We start from the raw sequence: 8,209 nt of genomic DNA on the forward strand, positions 1-8,209 counted from the left end.
GAGACGTATAATTCCCTTCTTTCTGATCGAACATACGTTATTAAAAATCGTTTCAACATCTTAGTGTAAAGAAAATTATATAATTCGCAATTTAAAAATCTCGCAATGTATTTCGACGTTTGCTCGGCGGGAAACAACAATGTTTTCAACAACAGAAGCGCAGAATAAACGCTCGTGTCGAACGTGACGGCGTAGGTAATAATCGTTATTGTTGGATCCGAATTGTATAAAAGGAATAGCGGCGATAGCGTATCATAGACGATATTTTGTCAGAATGAAGTGTTATTATTATACTACGTTACCTAATCGACGAAAATAAACCTTGCAGTCTGGCAAGTGATGATGCCGCGACCGTATTCATCACTCTTTCAAATGTTTGTTCAATAAAATCATCTAGCTTTTAATACTAGGGATAACGTATTTTTCTTAACTCACGTTTCTAACTTGTTCATTTGCGTGCATTGTGATTTTCATTCCGTATTAAATACAATGATTCATTCCGAGAATGAAAGTACGTAAAATAATTTATTGGAAAATCGATGAAAATTATAAACGAAATAAGTTTGCAAGTTTACGTCTAAATTTTTGAATTCTTCGAGCATATAATACTTTTATATTTATATAAATAGATATCGTTAAATTTTCTATTATTTTTAAATAATTATTCCACGAATTCTTGGAACGATAAAATGGTGTATATATAAAGTGCACAATATTACGAGTATCATGAAGTTTAACCAAGCTTGCAAGACGACGGATGCATCATTCATTAAACTCGATGCGAACTCTCGAAATTTCCGAACCTTCCTCCCTCTCTCTCTCTCTCTCTCCCTCTCTCTTTATTTCGAAGATTATACTTGGTGGAAGGCATCGATAAATTTCGCTATCGTTTAGCACGAATATTCCTCGTTAATTGGACGATCAGTATTTATTGCCTCGCGGTGTCCCTTTCGGTTCTTGATTAATGCGAAACCCATGATTGATAACGAGGCAAGCGACGCAAGAGATCTTGAATATGACGCGAGATGATACGACTCCAATAACATTCTTATCTTCGTTAATTCGCTAGTTAAATCCTGAATCTTTATTCCGCCAGACAATGGACCTTGCAATAAAGAGACAGATTTCTGAAAATTATTCAATCTAAAAGAATCTTCCACATCGCGTAACATAACTTGGATACATTATAGATTTCGATAAAAAGTAAGATTTTCTTTTTCTTTTAAAATTTACCAAAGTTCGAAATATCTCTTTATTCCTGATTAAGAAATTGTTAAAAATGAATCATTTCGTTACGTCATTTCTTCTTTGAGCTGCTTACTCTCTTTTGTAAAATTTCGCCCACGCGCTTTCTCAAAAACGGCCAATTATCCCGTCGATTCTCGTCAAGTGGCGTTTTTAATGAACGCGCAACAAGCTCGTTTAAACAAATATTTTGACTGTGCAGAGTGCACTTAACACCCTCTTCTTTCACCCCAGTCCATTCTTCCCTTGAAAACCTGTGTCGAACCTCGTGCAATTTCGCCAGAATCTCTCTCTCTCTCTCTCTCTCTCTCTCTCCCTTTCGGCATCACACCGATGATTAAAGATTTCATTATCGTGCGTTCGTGGTTTTATTCTACCATGTCTGGTCGTAACAAACTCGGAGACGAGATTTTTCTACGAGAGATAATTGGATAATTGGCGAGGTCTCTACGTAGATCCGCCCTGTTCAATTGTACCGATCCCGTACACGCGTATACGTACACGAATGATTCAAGATCAATTTGCCATGTTAACGAGAACGTGTGTTTAAATGTTGAACACGGTACAATGGCTCTGGTTAATTTAGTGCCATTGATACATCCAGTCCTTTCGTTCTTTCTCCATCCTCTTATGCGTCATATTTATGCCGCCTCTTTATTTTAAAATGCTTTTATTCCCTACATTATGAAATATATACGCTTATATTTCCCCTCCAACTTAATTCACTTGATTATCGTCTGCACTTTTCCTTAACGATCGAATAATCGATCCTCTTATTATCTCGACTTATTACATCCTCATTAAGCGGGAAAAAATTATATGAAAATTTGTAACAAACATTCCTTCCAATTGTATCGCGATGAATATGCTCAAAATACATAAATTGCTCGATCGATCGAAAGAAACTTTTGCTTCGAAGCCTTTTTAAGGCTTAACGCGGGGACTGGTGTCAAGGCTTCTTCGAAGAAACTTGATACGCGCCAATCTACGCAATACGCAAATGTGTGTAGTCTTCGCAAACTTGGTAGTAGATTTTCTTTCAATCCTTGAACATATTTATCGTATTTTTATTGTTCACACATATAATTCCTCGATGTGAGCATTGGGATTCAACCAACCACGTTTACAACCGCCACGTTATTGGGCAAAAGTATGCGAATCCCTTCTCAAAGGTACGGCAATACCCGTGTTTGAACGAGATCTATTTAAACCGATCCGTGTCCATATATCACGCCTTCTTATCGCTTACTGTAAACAATCACGCCGAAAACGTTGTACGTGCATCGTGCAACGCGCGTGTAAAAATACGTCTCGTTCGTTACGTCGACAAGAGCGGTTTCGAATGAGAGAAAAAGGAAGAAGGAGGAGGAGGAGGAGGAGGAGGAGAGAGAGAGGGAGGTGGAAACGTTAACAACAACGAGACCACGTTCCTGGTTAGAATGGCACTTTAGAGAAAGTGCGCTGCCCGTTGAATTTTATTTCCCCTCCCTCTCTCTCTCTCCTCTCCCCTTCCCCCGTGTTCTCGATGTTACCATATTTTGTACAGGAAGTTTCAAAAGGACAAGCTACCCCTATTGTACCGTGATACATCACCGCATTGTTCAGTTTACTCTAACCGGGCTTACTCAAACTCCCTCCCCTTGCCTCTTTATCCTCCGTATTTTACCTTTTTAACTTCTTTTTCTTCTTTTTCTTTTCTTTTCTTTTTTTTTTTTTGCCTCGTCTCTCCCATTTACCTTTCCCTTTTACACTTACTACTTAGTCTACTTGGCCAACAATGGGATTACATTTTATGACGCTTTTTATTTTTTTTTTTTTTTTTTTGGCAACGAAGTTAAGGTATTTCTTTCGTACGATTCGTCGTTCGATCATGCGAAGACTGAACTTGTGATGTGATAGTAAATAGAGATTCTCGTGAAGAATTTTGCATGTGATAATGAATATTTATCCGTGTGATCACTACTTCAATATTTGACATAGATTCGAGTGGAATTTTTTTGTGAAAAAATTTTTAAAACGAAAGTTATCAACCTCACTTTGTAAATGTCGCGATTAATTGTTATATCAATTCTATTTCAATTTTCGACGATATCGGGGACTTTCGACCGAGAAAGTGTTGCGTAAGCAAGTAAGGAACTTCGTAATATCTCATTTTTTAAATTATTTTGTTCGATAAACATCCAAAGATCGAAAGTCACTTCGTTATTTGCAAATCTAGTTTTTCCTACGGATTTATCAATTAATCGACTCTTGCTACGATGTTGATGTTTCGTGGCAAAATAATCCCACGAAAATAGCGCGTGTCATTGTCAATCAAAGAGATCCGACGTATGTATCCGAAACATATTTGAAACATTTCGCCAAACATCGTTATCCCAACGCAAACGAACGGGCGAGCGTTCGTGCTCGACCGGATATCCGGGCGGAGACCGGATGCGAGGCGACCAAGAAGAATCCTATTTGCGTTTCGGGATCGTTTCGTCGTCGAGGAATCTGTCGATCCGCGCGCATCAATGTCGCGATTTGGCGCCGATCCATCGATATCCGTCTCATAATAAATACAGAATGACTCGGCACACGCGAGATAAATGTTGTTCCGTCGTTCGAGAATCGAAATTCTTATATAACACGAGGGTTATCGATCGAAATAACGTGGATAACGAGAATAAAAATTCTTATCTCGATCGTGTCTCGACGAGTTGAAATTCGAGAATATTTAATAATCGTTTAAACGATCGGGAAAATTGATCGACAAAGGATAAATTGTTCTTTTTTTCATTTAATCCGGGATTAATTTTAGAAAGAATTGAGAGAGAATTTCGATTGTATACGTCTGTTCATAGTGGAAAATTGTAGGGGGCGTAAAGGAATATCGTTATCTGTTATTAACACTTTGAACGTTGCAAGGAGTTTGAAGATTTCGATGGAATTTCAGGCGGAAAGTTTTACAAGAGGCAATAATTTCTCTCATCCCTTTCCATCCGAATTTCTTCCTCCGCTTGTTTAAAAGACAGACACCTTCTCGCGAAGTGTGTTCGATCGAAGGAGCAAAGTTTCAAGTTTCGAGGAATCGCGAGGACGGGTCAAAGTACAAAAAAATATTTCTAAAAGTCATCGTTCCATCGTTACACGTTTCTCTCGAAAGGGGTTTGATCAGGCGGGAAGTTCGAGGGCAGTTGATCCTCGTGTATGAAAAACTGCGATGAAAGAAGAAAAAAAAAAGAAGAGGAAGGGAGAGAAGAAAAATGATGAAAGATCGAGCCTCATGCAATATGCATAGAATCTACAACACTGGCAAAAGCCGGTTTATCGTTAATCTCCGGATACCAATTACAATACCGTTATCGGCGTTGTGCAAAGATTTTTTCCAGCTCGAAACGTTCTCCAAACCTTTAAATTCATCGAGATGAAATTGGAACTTTGCGAGTCGAGAATTTTGTGTAAGACGTATTTTATTTGGACGAAGAGGATTGAAAATGTTTGAATGAAAAAATTTCACGATTCTGAAGGCTGAAATAAATTTGATATGCAAAAGTGTTTATAATTTGAGTTCGAGTTACGAACACGTTTGTACATTAACACTAATCGATGTATACATTCGATTAAACGACAAGATAAGCGAATAATTATTCTCGTAAAAAAAAAAAAAAAAAAAAAAAAAAAAAAATGTACAGTCCATTGTGATTCACTGAAACAAATTGTATGGAAACATGAGGAAAAAGAACAAGGAAATAAAATAAGTTAATTACACGAATAATTGTGTAATAATCAAAATGTGACGAATTTAAATAATTTGTCACGTAAAAGTGATTCAACGAGATACTATGAACACATTATAATTATGTATGCACTTTTGCATATAATTTATGTACACATATTATCTATTATATATATATATATATATACAAAAAGAGTTGCATAATTTGTTTACATATTGCTTCTCCAAGTGCGCGTATATTAATTCGTAATTCAATAAAATAATCGCAATTCATCGTAAATTTTTCTTAACGTCATCCACGTTAAAATGCGCCATGCCTAAATATTTCGAGACCAATCAATTAATCCAATAAATCTCGATTATTATCATCCCACTTACTTATCCCAGAGATAATATTCGCCGGAATTGTTTCTCACAAGTATATAATATTCGCGATACTGGAATAATCGAGCAACTCTTGGAAATCTTGGAAAATCCTTCGTGAATATGTAAATCTCCCTTCGATACGATACAAGAAGAAGAGGAGTTTGATGGCAGAAACGCCCCTCCTCTCTCTGTTCACGATAACATTCGACACGATTCGATTTTAATATCTCGATTTGTAAATCGGCGAGCAGCGAGGGAAATCGATCGAGAATGAAAGTTTCATGAGCCGCGCGAATTTGTATCGCGAGATCGTCTCGCACAATCGTCTCCTTGTCCTTGTCCTTGCACGCGCGAGCAGAGAAGGGGACAGGCAAGGAGGATAAAAGGAGCGGATCGGCCGTCTCAAAGGATTGCCTTTTTAACGCAATGTTATTTCGGCTTGTCACGGCCCATTATGCTCGTCTCGTTGAATACGAGGGTTCGGTGGAATTCGCGCGATTTTATCGATGTATTTTCAAACCGTCTCTCTTTTTTCCTCTCTCTCTCTTTTTTTTTTTCCATAATATTTCTACGCGGCGGTCGAGCGAAATGATTTGAAAAGCTCTGGATAAAAGCTTCAATTAAATTTGCAAGCGATCGCCATTTGCGACGGAACCGCAACATTTGGCCAACCGTGGCAAACGAAATGGCCGAAAGAGAAATGTTATGGAAGAGATCTGGCCGCGCAACAATCCCAACCGATGCTCCCTGCACGTTCTTTTTATACGAATGCGAATTAATCTGAAATTCGAAAGCTCGACGCTTCTTTGTTGTCGGCCAGAAAGTGACTTGTGCTTGATTGTTCGTGTCGTCGAAACGCCAGGGATATAGGAAATTTTCGTCGGTTTTCTACTTATCGGGGATTACGTGGTTTATAGTTGAACAGGTGCGATGGTGCGATTTGATGACATTGCTCTTTTTAATTCTACGAGTGAAAAATAAAAATTTAAATTGGGAGATATAACATAGATTCTATAATAATAATAATAATAATAATAACTTTAATATCCATTAACTGTCTCTTTTCGATTGCCTACGTTCTCGTTCCATTTTGCAATCCAATTGGAAATCGAAGCGGGTGTAAAATACTTTAATGAATTTTGAATCGAAACAATTTTCCAAAAATCATTCCAACGTAGCAACAATTGGCCCATTGGCGGAATTAATGGGTGGGTACACTTGTCATCAAATTTTAATCATCAAAGTTATTCCACGCCCCGGATATAATACCCAGTTGGAATTTTCGCAGGAATTTCTATAGCGGTGGATCGATCGAGTTTCTTCGTAATTTCCTCGAAACTTGCACAGGCCTCCAAGTATAATAACCTTAACTTTAACAGTTATTAACGATCGATGAACGTTGCAAGAAGAAAATTAAACTTTCCTTCTCGCTTCCACTTTGTCTTGTCAAAAAATTTTCCCAACAAAGCCTCGCCTCGCCGCACAATTACTTTGCGGATCGTTCATAAATCCGGCAACTGCATCGATCTCGAGCGACCACGTTCTCTTTCTTTCCTCGTTACGGCTCGTCGAGGCTGCACGAGAGAAAAAGAAACGAAAAAAGAAAGGAAAAAAGTGCGCGTGAGCTTATCGCCGATCCCATATACAGAGGCGCGGCGCTCCTCGATATCTCGTCGTCGAAACCGTCGATCATAGAAGGAAGCAATCTCCCCGTGAAAAATTCGAAATGGTGTAAAACGCCGTTAAAACGATTTTCGGTCGATCAGGTATTTAAAAGGGAAGAAAAAGTATGGCGCATCGATCGATGGACCATCGAGGCAAGTAAATAATACCAAAAAAAAAAAAAAACGAGAGTCGTTCGATCGATCGATCCAACTTCTTTTGTGTTGGCTGGCTAGTTTTTCGTGAAAATTTAATTCAAATTTCTCTCGAATATGCTCCGTGTAAAATTTATCCTCTTTTGCTAAAAAAAAAAAAAATTGCGATAAATGCGAGATTCGAGATTTTTGGAATGGACGAACGAAAAGTTTCGAGAGTGGAAAGAAAGGAGTCGAGGAAAATTTCATTGGCTGATCGAAATCACGAGACGCGGATAAATTTGCACGCGCCCTCTACCCTGATGGACTCGGAGGGGAGCGTCGAGTCGAGCCATTTAACTCGAGTTCTGCCAATTGTTCGTCTCGTGACTACTGATTCTCGTAATCGATCAGCTTCCCAACAGACACGTGCTCTTCTCCCCTACCCTCGCAAGTAAGTAGTTTCTTCTGTCGGCATCGTATTAATCGCCGCTAGTCGACACGCTCGATAACGAGCAGCCGTCTGAATTGAGATCGTTAAGTCTCCGTTTGACCATGCTTCCCGGGGAAACGGCAGGGAAAATCTCTTTAATTGAAGAATCTCATCTCCGCTCACGAGCAAAATAAATCCACTTTTTTTTTTTTTTGCGAAAGCTTGACTCATCCTCATCGATGCTAATTCTAATTGTTAACCTAGAAGGAATTAAATGTGCGTTTTTATTAAGAAGAATTTTTTTATGCAACGCGCATTCTTTTATTATTATTTTTGAGAGAAAATATTTTATCGTGTAAAATATATGATACGGTAAAATTATTAACCTATAATTTGTCTATCCTAATCCTTTACAATTTTAAAAACATTTGAATAAAATTGCATTTATCTGAACGATATTATCGATTTTTAGGATTCTTCGATTACAACTTCAGAAATCACGCTTCAACATCGTTCGCTCGTGACCCTTAACATTGATAACAGTAATGGAATATTTTCTAATTAATATTCTCTAATAATTCTATTACACCGTACGTCATTGATATCAAAAAAAAAAAAAAAAATCTAGGAATAAACGACAGCTGGGGAAAG

The 8,209-nt window shown here is 38.0% G+C and overlaps 1 protein-coding gene across 2 annotated transcripts in view; it reads left to right on the forward strand.

The window, feature by feature from the left end:
* Positions 1 to 8,209, forward strand: part of LOC100869396 (sodium-coupled monocarboxylate transporter 1) — a 48,901-nt gene that overhangs the window by 20,948 nt on the left and 19,744 nt on the right. The window lies entirely within an intron of this gene.

The sequence above is a fragment of the Apis florea genome, unplaced genomic scaffold (genome assembly GCF_048593485.1).
Source record: "Apis florea isolate Af1SG1 unplaced genomic scaffold, ASM4859348v1 contig_2272_pilon, whole genome shotgun sequence".
In the NCBI taxonomy this organism is placed as follows: Eukaryota; Metazoa; Arthropoda; class Insecta; order Hymenoptera; family Apidae; genus Apis; species Apis florea.